The 13,717-nt window shown below is 34.7% G+C and overlaps 1 long non-coding RNA gene across 1 annotated transcript in view; it reads right to left on the bottom strand.

Moving 5' to 3' along the window:
• LOC106693019 (uncharacterized) overlaps positions 1-12,987 on the bottom strand; it is a 19,084-nt gene extending 6,097 nt beyond the window's left edge. Inside the window, exons 1-3 of the long non-coding RNA XR_001345038.2 lie at positions 12,886-12,987; positions 11,654-11,820; positions 11,357-11,530 (exon numbers count right to left, since the gene is read on the bottom strand). This is a non-coding gene — a long non-coding RNA (uncharacterized lncRNA). The remainder of the gene's footprint in view (positions 1-11,356; positions 11,531-11,653; positions 11,821-12,885) is intronic.
• Between the last annotated feature and the right edge of the window lie 730 nt (positions 12,988-13,717).

The raw sequence follows: 13,717 nt of genomic DNA on the forward strand, positions 1-13,717 counted from the left end.
ATTTGGAGTGGAATATTTAGTTCAGCTTCAATACATTCAAGATGAAATGGGTTACGGATGTCAGGATGTGGAATAAAGGTTTTAGAAAAGTGTTGTCCGAATATTTGTGATTTTTCTTCGTCAGTTCTGGTCCAGGTTTGGGATTCGGTGAGAAGAGGATAGTTAAAGTTGTTAGGATTCAGCAACATTTTAGTCGTCAGCCATAATGTCAGTAGTTGTAAGATTCTCAGTAAAGTTAATTAAATTTTGAATTTTGTATTTTCTAATTTCTACTTTAAGTTTGTTAGTCAATTTGGTGTAATATGTTTTGTCAGTTGGAAATCTGGTCCTATGCCACTTCGATCTTGCTCTGCGTTTTTCCCTTAATAAGATATTGCTTATGAGGATATGGATCAGAAGCTTGGGATGGATAGTTAGTGTGACTGGAAGTACTGATTGAGGGCTGGGCTAGTCGTGATATATGGGGAGCTGGGGTATAAGGAGCTGTTTCGGTTGTTGGAACAGGGAGTGGATGTGGTGGCATCAATTTTACCCGTAAGGATAAGGATAGGGATTGATGATGGAAAGGATATTGATGACGTGGAGATCGAGTTAGTGGATGAGAGGTCAGGGGCTTAGGTTGAGTAGCCTGAGGCGCCTGACGTCGTGCCTGTTTTTTTTTTATTATGATCTCGGAGTAAGTCCGGGATGAGTCTTGAGATCTATTTGGAGTTTTTGAAGTAGACGGCTGCGATTCGGTGATGTGAGTTGATGTCATCAAGTTTGGGAAAATTTCCAAATTCTGAGTTTCAGGCGGCAGCGTACGAGTTTGTTCCGAGGCTTTTGAAGCCATGAAGTGTGATCACACCTTGTGAAAATTTTTGTAGATTTCACAGCCTCTGTAGCTTGCTGGGTGGTCTTTTTGACAGAGAGCACATTTTGCCGGTTCATCCCGTGGTTTCTGGCAGGTTGCATTTGCGTGAGGTCCAGCACATTTAAGGCACCCAGCTAGGATGGCAATATGCCTTTGTATGCCCCATGTTTTGACACTTGGTGCACTGGAAAATAATAGGTTTTTGTCTGGGCTCCTCAAATTTAACTTTTTTGAATAAACCAACCTTGTAATCTGAAATATTTCAGGATTATTTCGAGCTGGCTCTCGATGAATCGATGAAGAATAATCGCAGAGGGTATTTTACAGTGGGGTGAAGAACGCACGATATATTCCTTACATTATGGCCAATTTCTTCTAATCCTGATTTGATAGCGTCTGTGGGAGTAGTTGAGTGGAGGCCCCTTAAAACCACTTCGTATGCCTTCTCTTGTTTTAATTGATAGCAGTGAAAATCGTAGTTTTTCTGGGTCAAATAATTGACAAGATTTTTATAATGTTCCTTGGTAGATTGGTTGATTTTGATGTCTTTAACACTTGAAAAACACTTAAAGTTTGGCTGTCTGATAAAGTTGCCAATTTCTTGACCGAATGAACTGAAATTTTCAATTTTACTTACAAAAACAGGAGGTAGTTCTGGATCAAAAAATCCTTGATTTCTGGAATGTTGTTGACTGGAATTCTTACTGTATTTGAATTATTGCTGGTTGAGGTAGTTGGTGTAGGTGTGTTTATTTCTGGGCCCATGGCTACAGTAGTTTTACAGCTAGTTTCAGGCTCTTCAACAGGCTTTTTGGATTTAGCCGATTTATTAATTTTTTTTGCCAGGTGAATTGCCCGCCGACCCGGGGGCTGCCTTTCTGTTTCGCTTTGGAAGGTGACGTCTCTTTAAGTACTCTGAATCTGCCTCACTTATTTCTGAAACTGCGTTCTCTTCCTCTGAGTCATCACAAGATATATTCTTGTCCGAATTCATATTAAGAAAGAAAATAAGTATATGAACTTACGCAAAAAAAAAAAAAAAATACGAACATAAACAAATTATTTTGAGAAGATAAATTATATACACAATTATATAAAATCGTTAAATAATACATTCCTGATGATAAATAAATTAAAAGTCTCTGAAGTATACTTATATAAAAATAAAAAAATTATGGTCTTTGGATTCGAACTCGGAATAGAATTGAGATTGTATTGGAGTACACAGAGCCTTGACCGTGAAATATAGTCTTAAGGTAAGACCCCTACCCTAGACCCACCTTTGTTAATTTTTAATAATCTCACACTTCCACTATATGAGTATATAAAGATGTTTATACACTCACGTTCTATGAAGTATGAGAGCAGGATTCGAGCAATTACCCATAGGACACAGTAACAATTGCAGAGCGATCAGAATAATGAACTGCACTAGCGGCCATGACACATGAGACTCAGAGATCAAAACTAAAATAAAAATAATACTAGGTATTTGTTGTAGGTGTTTAAAGTGTATTGAACCTCCCAACCTAGATATTTCTTCGAAATAAGCTGCCTTTGCAAAGTTCTCCAATGCTTGAATAGTTTTAACTTGTTCGATAATCTTTTAAGGCATTGCTAATTGTTTTACTGTTACTTGTTTTTAATCCGCAACTCATAAAATTATGTTATTTTTAATGGGTGTGGTTTCGTGCAAATATAAATGCTATTCATGTTTTTCTTGATTGCACTTTTTCGTTATTTATTTTTACGATACGCTTTTCTGAAGGATTGTTTAATAATAAAATTTAAGTGAATACATTTTTTCCCCTTCTAATCTTGACTTAAAAAAACCCTTTGGGGTAAGAGTGTTTGAAAAATATCGACATTAAAAAACAAAAGAACTTGGCGTCATTTATTCCAAATGAATGGTATCTAAATATCGATATTATTATCAGACTATCGAAAACTCATGTTATAAAAAAATAATGTCCAGAAGTAAGACAACTAAAAAACCAAAACAAAGATGTTGAAAGTGGACTGAAGGTATGCTATCTATAGTTACTGTCGTGAACACAATCGTAATATAACCGTTTTAAAGTCAAAGAGTATGTATATCGTTATTTTAAAGTTACTGGTACAATGTCTTCGATATTAGATAGTTTGTTCACGCTATTATCATTTATTTCAATAAGGATAAATTACAAATAATAACTCCATTGTAATTTAAGTAATAACTATAATAAAATAATAACTATTGGCCATTGATTTATTTGTGTGTCTGCACAACGATCTCATTAAGGGGTAAACCGATTTTTTTGTATTATATATTTTTAGGGAAGCTATTGCAAACATTTTTAATTTTTTTTGTTTAGATTTGAAGCGAAAATAGCCAGAAAAGTCGTATAATTGGCACACTAGATATTGTTATAATTAATAAAAGATGAATCAGTTTTCAGCCATGGTTCAGTCATTTAATGTTCAAATAGGATGTAAAAAATAAGAAAAAATTGTTTTTCTTACCATGTTCGACATGGGTGTGAAATGCTGATTTTAGGTTTACCATATCGTCAAACGAGCCTGTAATGTGGCTTCACAATAAAATTTAAAACAAAACTTTTTCCGATTTAATTTATAATCAGAAAATTAAGGATGTTTCGAAGATTTATACAAGCTACATAAAAGTTTTTTTTTTAATATTTATTTATTCCTATTTACAACTGTACATTATAATACAATACGTAAAAGTAAAAAAAAAACAAACAAACACTCAACTTTCAGATTCCACTCCAGTTTGGCCCAACAAGTTCTGTGCACATTAGTGGTCTCGTGTTGAAGTAATAATTATTTTTGAGATTTTGAAATGAAAAAAATCTAAAGTGAAGGGGATTTTTTTTTTTTAATTTTTCAGTTTTTAATACATATTTGATATGTAATTAAGTAAAAATAAACGAGGTTTCTCTCAAAAAGCCTATGTTACATTTAATTTTGATTCAATCAGGAACGACGCTAGAGCGCGCAATAAAATAAGAAGTAGGAGTTTTACAACAGATTACTACAGGACAAATCAAAGAAGCCTTTTCCTCAACGATGTTATGTGATACTTAATCCGCATTTGAGGTTTGCAATTTAGCCAGTCGCCGCCGACTTGCCGAAGCATATCTGGGCCCTGTTTCATAATGAAAACTAATAGTATTAGTTCATAGTACAAGTATAGAAACAACGTGGTAATTGCACTAATACTTATTATTTTTTATAATAGGGAAGACTATTAGTGATATTATATGAGTTAAAAAGTACTAAAGTACAAGTTACTATTGTAAAAGTCACTGTCATTGAATTAAGTTAAATCGACAAGACTAATCGTATTAGTTTGTACTTTATTGTGGATAAAGTGATCCCTGGATGATGAGGACGTGCTGGATAGCTGAGCATGTAGAATGAAGGTCCCTGAGAGCTTGGTTCTGAACGATTGGTTCTGAACGAAGCTGTAAAATCAATAGATGACTTGAGCCATAAAAAAAATTCTCGAAGATTAACTTCCGACAAGGATCTAAGGTAGATGAAATCTTATATAAAATGCATATTTTATATTTATTAAAAATAAGAAAGGCTTTAGAAACCAAAAAGTGATTTTCTGTGAGAAACGAACCTGTCTAACTTTCCGGTTGGCCGGTGTTGTATCAACGTCATCAGCTTGAAATTAGCTTACTTTATTGCCGACGAAAATAAAAAAAAAAATCCTTCAGTATTTTGCTTGTAACAAGTGAACCAAGCATTTCCCGAGGATCAGCTTTCTATAAGAAATTTTCTGATTGTCAGTAAAAAAAAAAACTTGCTACTTGTCTGTCCGGTTGGACCTTGGACATTTATAAAGTACCATTTCAGGCTTATGATATTAACACCAACAAGAAAGTTAGAAGAGGTTTTTCACAGAGAACCACCTTTTGGTTTCTAAAGCCTTTCTAGTTAATAAAGGTATTTATTAAATATAAAATATGCATCTTGTAGGACATTGCTTCTATACTAGTTTCTTATAAGAAGTTAATCTACTAGATTTTTTTTAACTGTTCAAGTTCTCAATTGAGGATTTTACAACTCCCTAGTGGGAATGTAGAAGATTCATTTCTAGGAGCCACCACGAAATAAATATTTACTGACCCAGGTGGGTATTGAACCCAGGCCGTCCCGAACTAAGCTCAGGGACACTCGCCTCAACGAGCTCATAAGGGGGAAACTGAAAAAAGTTCCAAAATGTTGACTTTTTCTATTTGTGTTATGAAACCGGAGGCTGGCGCGTTAACAAAGCAGAAATTTAGAATAAGCATCACAAAAAAAAAAAGGAAAAAAAATGTATAAAATCGTTTAAATATATAATGCCAATGATTTTTCCTGAAATCATCCTTTGTGAAACTCCGACGGCTTGATTTTAATTGGGCGCTCTAGCAGCACCAAAGGTTCAATGAAAATTAAGTGTAACCTTGTATATTTTACTTTTATGCAGAATGTATTTCTCCGAGAAATGCTTAATTTTATAAAGTTTTGTTCCTATTTTCGTTATGAAGCCAGTGGCCAATCTGAAATGTGGATTCAATTCTTCGTAAAAATATAGAGCCACTGAGAAAAACAATTCCATGTCTTTTTTTTTCTTAAAATCATTCTTTTTGAACGTTAGGTGTCTGGATTATGGGTTATAGGCGGACTGTGACTGAAGACTTAAATAGACCATTTATTTTTAATCGATTAAAAAATTTCCATGCCTTTTGACAAATCACATGACTTCTGGTTTAATGCACATAAAAAAAGATAATATAATGACACTAAACAGGCCCCTGTTTCATAATAAAGTACAAACTAATACTATTAGTCTTGTAGATTTATCTTAGTACAATTACATTGACTTGTACAATAGTAACTTGTACTTTAGTATTTTTTAATTCCTGTAATATCACTAATAGTCATCCCTATCATGAAAAAAAATAAGTATTAGTATTATTACCACACTAGTTCCTACACTTGTACTATCAACTAATTTCATTATGAAACAGATGTCGTTCAATAAAGGAATCAATATAGTAAAATAAAAATATTTATATTTATATTGGAATAAATGCGTTGTACTACCATCAGACAGACCTGACGAAGCCCTATAAAGTTGGTTAACGATAATCAGTTTTCTTTTACTATTTTGATACCTTTAATGACCGCCACCAGGACTTTCTTCCTAAGATCTACTTCATACGGTCAACTATCTTCTTCCAAAATAAAAAAGAAGTTTCATGAAAGCAAAAACAATTATTTTGCTTTTGTATTTATTATTCTGTTATATGTATAAGTTCAGCCCCCAACTTACATCGAGTTATGCTTAGTTTTCTAGTTATAAGCGAAAAGGTCGCAGACCTGAAATTCGGATTTAGATCCCCAAAACATATAAACCGTTGAGAAAAACTTCTGAAATTTTTCTTTCGGAAAACTATTAGTTGAAAGGAATATCTATCTTCACCTTGTATATCACTCAAGATGCCATAGTTATACTTTACCGATCTAATAAATTTTTTTAGACACGCTTGTTGATTAACAAATATTGTTGTTATCTTTGCGGTATTTATTAGTTTGTACAATACCGACAAGAAGACTTTGCCAAAGCCGAAGTGGAATAGCTTAGAGAGCTAATGATTGAGAAGGGGGACGAAGGCGGTAGTGGGGAGAGAGACGGCAGGGAGGTGGCGCGGCGGGCGGCGTAGAGGAGAGGAGCGGCATAGCGGGGGGTGGGGGACCAGTGATGTGATGGAGGACTCGCCGGCCACCGGGGCTACCGGCAGAGCTGCCCACAGCGGCGGCCGGTTCGACTTCGACGACGGCGGCACCTTCCTCGGCGGCTGGGAGGACGGCAAGGCCCACGGCCACGGGGTCTGCACTGGCCCCAAGGGCCAAGGAGCCTACTCCGGCTCCTGGCATTACGGCTTCGAGGTGTCCGGCGTCTACATATGGCCCAGGTACACCTCTTGTCTCTGTAAACATTAATCTACCTCGTCTACTTTCCACCACAACAATGATTTACAAGGTTCACAAGTACTAACATAGTTTAAGGGAACTTTATATTATCAGCAAGATCAAAGCTGAATGTGTTTAATCTAATACTTATTGAGAATGAAAGAGTATAATGAAGGATAAACTCTTGCTCCCCAATAAATAGGTACCAATAATATTTATTTATTGCAAGGTATATCCTCTATGCACTGTAACACTGTGTCGAAGAGTTTCCTTTATTATATTTGGTGGTGAGTTAAATTGTTACAGTTGGAGGTTTTACATTCACCTACTAATTACTTCTTTAAATGAAACAATTTGTATTGTATGATCATTGCCATATATATATATCCGAGTGATCTAAAGACATTAAGCGTGCTGATTGTTAGTAGAACTGCTAGATCACTCAGTTCCTTTTTGAAAAATGAGTACAACACTCAACTTCATTTGGTCCATATCGCCTCACAATAAAGTGGCTACGCTATAAATAATCTATTATTCCTAGGCTGGTGACAGAGGGGCTGTATTATTTGGACCACGTTCGGTGGGAAATATATTTAGATAGCTCGTGATGTAAAGGCTCTTATTTAAAGATCACCATTTGTCACGTTCTCATTACGGAACCTTGCACGATCCGTATTTGGTGATGTACTGTAATCGCTACGTGTTGGGTACGATTTGTAGATACGTCTGTACATGAGAGAACATGTCTGTCGGTAGTGCTACGATGTTATAGACATACGACATATTGTTTGAACATGAACTTTTCACAAATGTATTTTAAATCGTGTGAATACATTCTTTGTGTCGTTTCCTGTCATATTTTCTATTCCTTCTTAGTGCTTAGAGATTCCTGACTATTATCGATGCATTGGCACTCAAATAAACAGAATAATTGCTAAGGGAGGTATGAAATTGGGTGAATGAGGAATACCATTGAGGAAGATGGGCCATTCATGTTTGGACGGTGGGGGGCACAGCCCCATTCATGTGTTCGATACCACCCCCTCGGAAATCTTCCCTCGGCGGCCTAACTGGGTCAACCACACTCTGTTCACGGCTTCGTTTCCTTCTATATTATACTCTATATTTATTACATTATATATCTCGTAAAATATCCTTGCGGAAATAGTGTATCGAACGGAAGGACATGTATCGAACGGAAGGTCCTTATCGGGTTTGTTATCGATACTAGGAAATTGAGGTCTTTTCAAAATAAAGTTTTGGCAGCGGAATATGGCGTATAACATATACCAAGAGAAGTCAACTTGACATGTGGATTGTGATAGTAAACTTTTATTTAACATAATCAACTTCGTTTATTTATTTACTAATCAATCATCTGAAATCTTTTGATTCATCGGACAAATTAAATTCTTGATTAAATCTGTACTCGTTCACGAATTTAATTAGTCTATTTAATGCATTTGCGTCAGTGGCTGAAATCACATTAATTACAATTACTGGTTGGAATTACAATAGCATTGTATTTCAACTGAGGTACACAACGATGAAACATTACCCATGTCAATTTCATTACCTGTTGTCAGAATTACAATACTGTTTGCAACAAGGATTCTTTGTTGATGACGTATTGATTATTCAAGCATTTCTTGTTAATGTTGTCTGCTGTTAAAATACGAACTTCATCTGACTAATTAGAAAATATGAGGAGATATTTGGGGGTGCAGTCTCTAACCATCTTCTCCTCATATCGAATCTACTTTCAACTATAAACACCTCAACAATTAGAAAATATATGATCCAATTAAAGAGTTCTTAAATGTGTTGATTAGCCTAATATTTTGTTTTCAATTCAGTTGTTATGAATTTTATTTTAATAAAAAATAAATTACCAAATCGCATGAATGCCGAATGAATATTTAATTATTACATTGTTATATAGTTTCCTGCGGACTGCTTGAATCCTATTCGTCTTTAAGGAAGGTTGCCAATATTGCATGAAAGGAATAGTTTTGATTTAAAAACTATTTACTAATAAAACTACAAATATTCAAACTCATTACATTTTGATGAATTTCAAATGCCAATGTCTTACAAATAAAAATATAATTGCCAATTCATCAAACTTGTAAGACAACGCTGGTCTGAGCATTTCACGCGAATGGAAATTAATGTAACCCTCCAGAAAGTTATGAATCAATCTATCTAGAAACAGGCACGTGGAAAGACAAAGTTTGCGTTTGCAAGATAGAGTGGCTGCTGATGAAATTAAAATGCTTGGAGTCAAAATTTGGAAGGCAGCAACAATCAACAGAGAAAAATGGCGATCTATGCTGGAGCAGGACATGTCACAAACGATCGGAACAAACCGCAGAACCTAATACAAATTATATTTCTAAAGGCTCGAGTATAGTAGATATACTGCTTAAAAGATAGACTGATTTTCGATCCCGATAGCAAATCATATGAATTTCAAAAAAGTAGTTGGATTTGGACCTCCTTGCCTGACAGCTACTACTGTCTATATATTGTTAAAAATAATATTACATTGTTTCATTGATGCTTAAATACGCGAAAAATTGCGATGGCTGGGGAAAAAAGTTGGGAAACCAGAACGCACTAATGCACAAAATATTAGTGATAAATTCCAACAAATCCCATCAAATCACCTTTACCCTTCGTCGTAAACCTACTGACTGCCCTACAGTTTCATTTAATGATGTTACTCTTACCCCTGTCTAATAGATCCGCTACCTTGGACTACATTTGGACAAACGATTAACCTGGAATCCTCACACAAGACTAAAAAGACAGGAAACTGCACGTCCATTTCGACTATTAAAGCACTTACTAGACAAACGGTCTAAACTTCCAACACATTATAAAAGACTGATATACACGACTGGAATAAGGCCAATCTGGACAAATGGAGTTGAGCTTTGAGGCTCTACTAAACGTTCGAATTCCTCTCGTATTCAATCCTTACAATCCAAAATCCTTCATAAAATCCTTAATGCACTTTACTTTCTCTCAAATAAAATCATACATAATGACCTTAATGTAACCGATCTAGCCCGAACCGGATATCACTCCTTCCATTATAAACTCTCTAACCACTCAAACCCACTAGTTTCTAATCTTGCATCCTTTTCCATTCCTGACAATCCTCTGAGGCATCTGAAAAGAAGATGGCCACGAGACCAGCTAATGTAAAATGTCATTAGAGTGCTACCAATGGGTAGTTTCTCTACACGCCTGTAACACTCTAATTTAACTTAGATCAGATTTACTAAATGTATTATAATGTACAGTTGTAAATAGCAATAAATAACTGTTAAAAAAAATGTTGAAATCCTGGATGGTACTCTTCTAACTTTAAATTGAATCATATAAAAATATTAAGCCTATTGGCAATTTAGAGAGGACCTAGAATTGCACTAAGCCTTAAAATCCCTAAAACTGCAAAAAAAAAATAATGATAGGCGAAAAATTATTTGAGATCCTAAAAGTTGCTTCTTTTACAAAAGATCAGCTCTCTAGCTCAATTTAAAGGGGGTGTAAAATCTCAAAAATCGCACAAAATTTCAAAAACCCTCATGCTCAGGAAGCAATTTTACTTACATTCAATCCTAACTATGTTCCGTAACTGTCGTTCTCTCTGGAAAATAACTTTACTTATCAAATTCATGTTATTTGATCCAAAAAAAAGCCGTTTTAGGTGCCAAAATGTTTTTTTTTTTTATTTATTGCTATTTACAAGAGTACATTATAATACATTTAGTAAGTTTGATCTCAGTTATAATGGAGTGTTACAGACGCGTAGATAAACTACCCATTGATAGCACTCTAATGGAGTTTTACATTAATTGGTCTCTTGGCCATCTTCTTTTCTGACACCTTGCAGGATTGTCAGGAATGGAAGCGGAAACAAGGTTTTGGGTGGTTAGGGAGTTTATAATGGAAGTATTGATATCTGGTTTGAGCAAGATCGGTTACATATGGAACATTAAAGTCTTTATGGATGATTTTATTTGTGACAAAATAAGGAGCATTAAGGATTTTATGGAGGATTTTGGTTTGTAAGGATTGGATACGAGAGGAATTCGAAGATATGTGGAGCCCCAAAGCTCAACTCAGTTTGTCCAGATTGGCCATATTACAGTCATGTAGATCAGTCTTTTGTAATGAATTGGAAGTTTAGAAAGTTTGTCCAGCAAGTGCTGTAATAATCGGAATCGACGTGCAGTTTCCTGTCTTTTCAGTCTTGTGTGAGGATTTCGGGTTAGTCATTTGTTGAGATGTAGTCCAAGTTAGCGGATCTGTTCTACTGCGGTAAGAGCTACAGTATTTAAGTATACTGTATGCAGTCAGCAGGTTTAGGGCGAAGGGTAAAGGTTGATAGGATTTGTTGGGATTTATTTAAATCCTCCAATTACTAGATACCTAAATGGAATGGACAAATACATATTTATATAAAACTTTAGCAAAAACATATCCTAGGAGTTGAGAAACAGATGAAAATACACTCACCCTCTCCTCTCTTACACCCTCCTTCGATGTCGCTCGTCACTGTCTATAATTCTATTAATTTCGGTGAAAATAGATAAAGTTATGGGATAGAATATTATTGCTACTAAGGAATTCTTCATAAATGGATTTTTTTAGCTCGAAATTTGATGTAGTATTTAGACAGTTTCTGTATTCCTAAAATTTATATCTGAATTGAGTTAAAATTAAAGTATTGTAATAGTTTTTAATTTTCAAAGATAAATAAAAAACGCCAATTTTTTAAATATATGAATTTTGAAAGAGATTTTTTTTTTTTACTTTAGCATTATTTTAGTAGAAACTTTTGTGTAATTATCTTTTCCTTTACAAATGATTAAAACATTCCTTTTAAAGTCGTAAGTCGTAGCACATACATCGTCGAAGATTGGAATTTTAAGTCTCTTTTGTATTGGCGCGCCTGTCTGTTTTTTTTTTTCCCGATCCCTCTAAAACAGAAAAACATTACATTAATAGGTTACACAACTCAAATTGGATATTGCTTTTTTCTACCAATGGTACTTGAAGTTATACGGTAAAATACTTATCATGTTATTGTGATGTGTCCGTTCTATATGAATTCTACTAGGAAATATTTGGAGGTGAGGGGCCTCCTTATGTTGATTAAGCAGAGAAGAGAAAATAAAACAGTTAATATTTATAGACAAAAGATAATATTTAGTATGTTTAAGTCGAAAAAAGAGTAAGGAGAGGGGGGAGGGTTCATGAGAAAAAGGAATTAGGAATGATAGGTGATTGATAGCAAGAGGAAGCAAGGAGACTGTCGAAGAACTTTTTTATTTATATTTTTTCGGCGAAGACTCCCATTGTCCATACTGCCTAACCATGGTTAGGGGTCCGCCACTCAATGAAAAAAGTAAACGGCCCAGGGCAGATTCGAACCGGCACCGCCAATAGACATCCCATAGTAAGACTGCGTCTTAACCACTGAGCTATGAGCGACCCTAAGAACCTGACCTGTCTTCGTATGATGAGTTGTACTGTTTCTAACTGTAGTTCGTTGTGAATGTTCGTCATGTTACGTCTTTCTAGTGATGTTCCTCTGCAGATGTTCTATACTGTGCTGATCTGTTGTAGTGATTTCAGGGCTGTTGGGTATAGGAAATGTAGTAGAGGAGCACCGTGTAGTGATGGTCGTGGTATAAATTTATAAATAAGTAGCTTGAGTCTGAGTGACAGTCCTGGTGAGTAGATGGGGTGTAAGAGTTGGTATGATCTGGCCTTGACAATCTGTATTCTGTTTCGTATGTGCGCTGTGAATGAGAGGTGTGATTCCTGTTTCATGCCGAGGTATGTGAGATGTCTCTTGGTTTGTATATTCTGTTCTTTAAGTTTCGGTGCTCTGTTAGTTTTCTTGTATGAGAATGCTATGGTGTCAGTTTTTTGTATGTTAATGTGTATACCATTTGAATGACAGACAAAATCATTTATATTTAGTCATCTCTGGTTTTTCCTTAGCTAAGATCAAAGTCACCAAAAAGTGTGTTACTCACTTCTCCTTGGCCTGGATATTGATGAAAGAAATGCTTACTTCTGGATTCTCTTCTTGAACCTATCATATGCTTTTTTAAAAGTAAGTTACGAAAGGCATACGTTTTTGCATCATATGGCTCATTAAACAATACCGAATGAGCTCTATTTACTTCGATAGTTTAGTATACGATATATTTAAAAAATACAACTTTTTAACCAACATAAAGTATTATTTTGTATTAGCTCTCTGATAACTGACATATATTTTACATTTAGTATCTATATTCAGTACGTATATTTTATATTTACTATTATCTCTCTGATAACTGATGTATCTCATTTATATAATTTTTTTTGGTCGATAAAAGACATATGTTGGATATAAATCGCCAGTGAGAATGTTCCAAATGAATTCACAATAAATGGCTATAACCATTTCTCCCCAAGAAATCGTATGAATCACTTTTGATTGATGAGTTTTTAGAACTTAATTAAAAAAGTTTTTATCTAGTTATCGTTCAAAGAGTTCTTCTGATTTTTAATGAATTTAAAGCTTGCGTTTTGGAAAATACAAATAAGTAGGTTTCCTGGAATTTCTGAATAATAAATAATATTTTCTCTCTTTTTTATATCGTCTGGACTGTGGTATTAACGAAACGACTACTTTTAGAGACAGTTTATCGTTATATGAATCATTGTATACAATTTAAAGCTGTCTATTCACCTTATGTTTGTAACGTAAGTTTTTTTTAATAATTTATTTATTGATATTTACAACTGTATACATATATACACATCAAGTAAATTTGCTGTAAGTGATATTATGACACGATAAAAACATGTGGAGAATCT

The sequence above is a fragment of the Halyomorpha halys genome, unplaced genomic scaffold, assembly GCF_000696795.3.
Source record: "Halyomorpha halys isolate HHAL.00 unplaced genomic scaffold, Hhal_1.1 Scaffold7.1, whole genome shotgun sequence".
Taxonomy (NCBI): domain Eukaryota; kingdom Metazoa; phylum Arthropoda; class Insecta; order Hemiptera; family Pentatomidae; genus Halyomorpha; species Halyomorpha halys.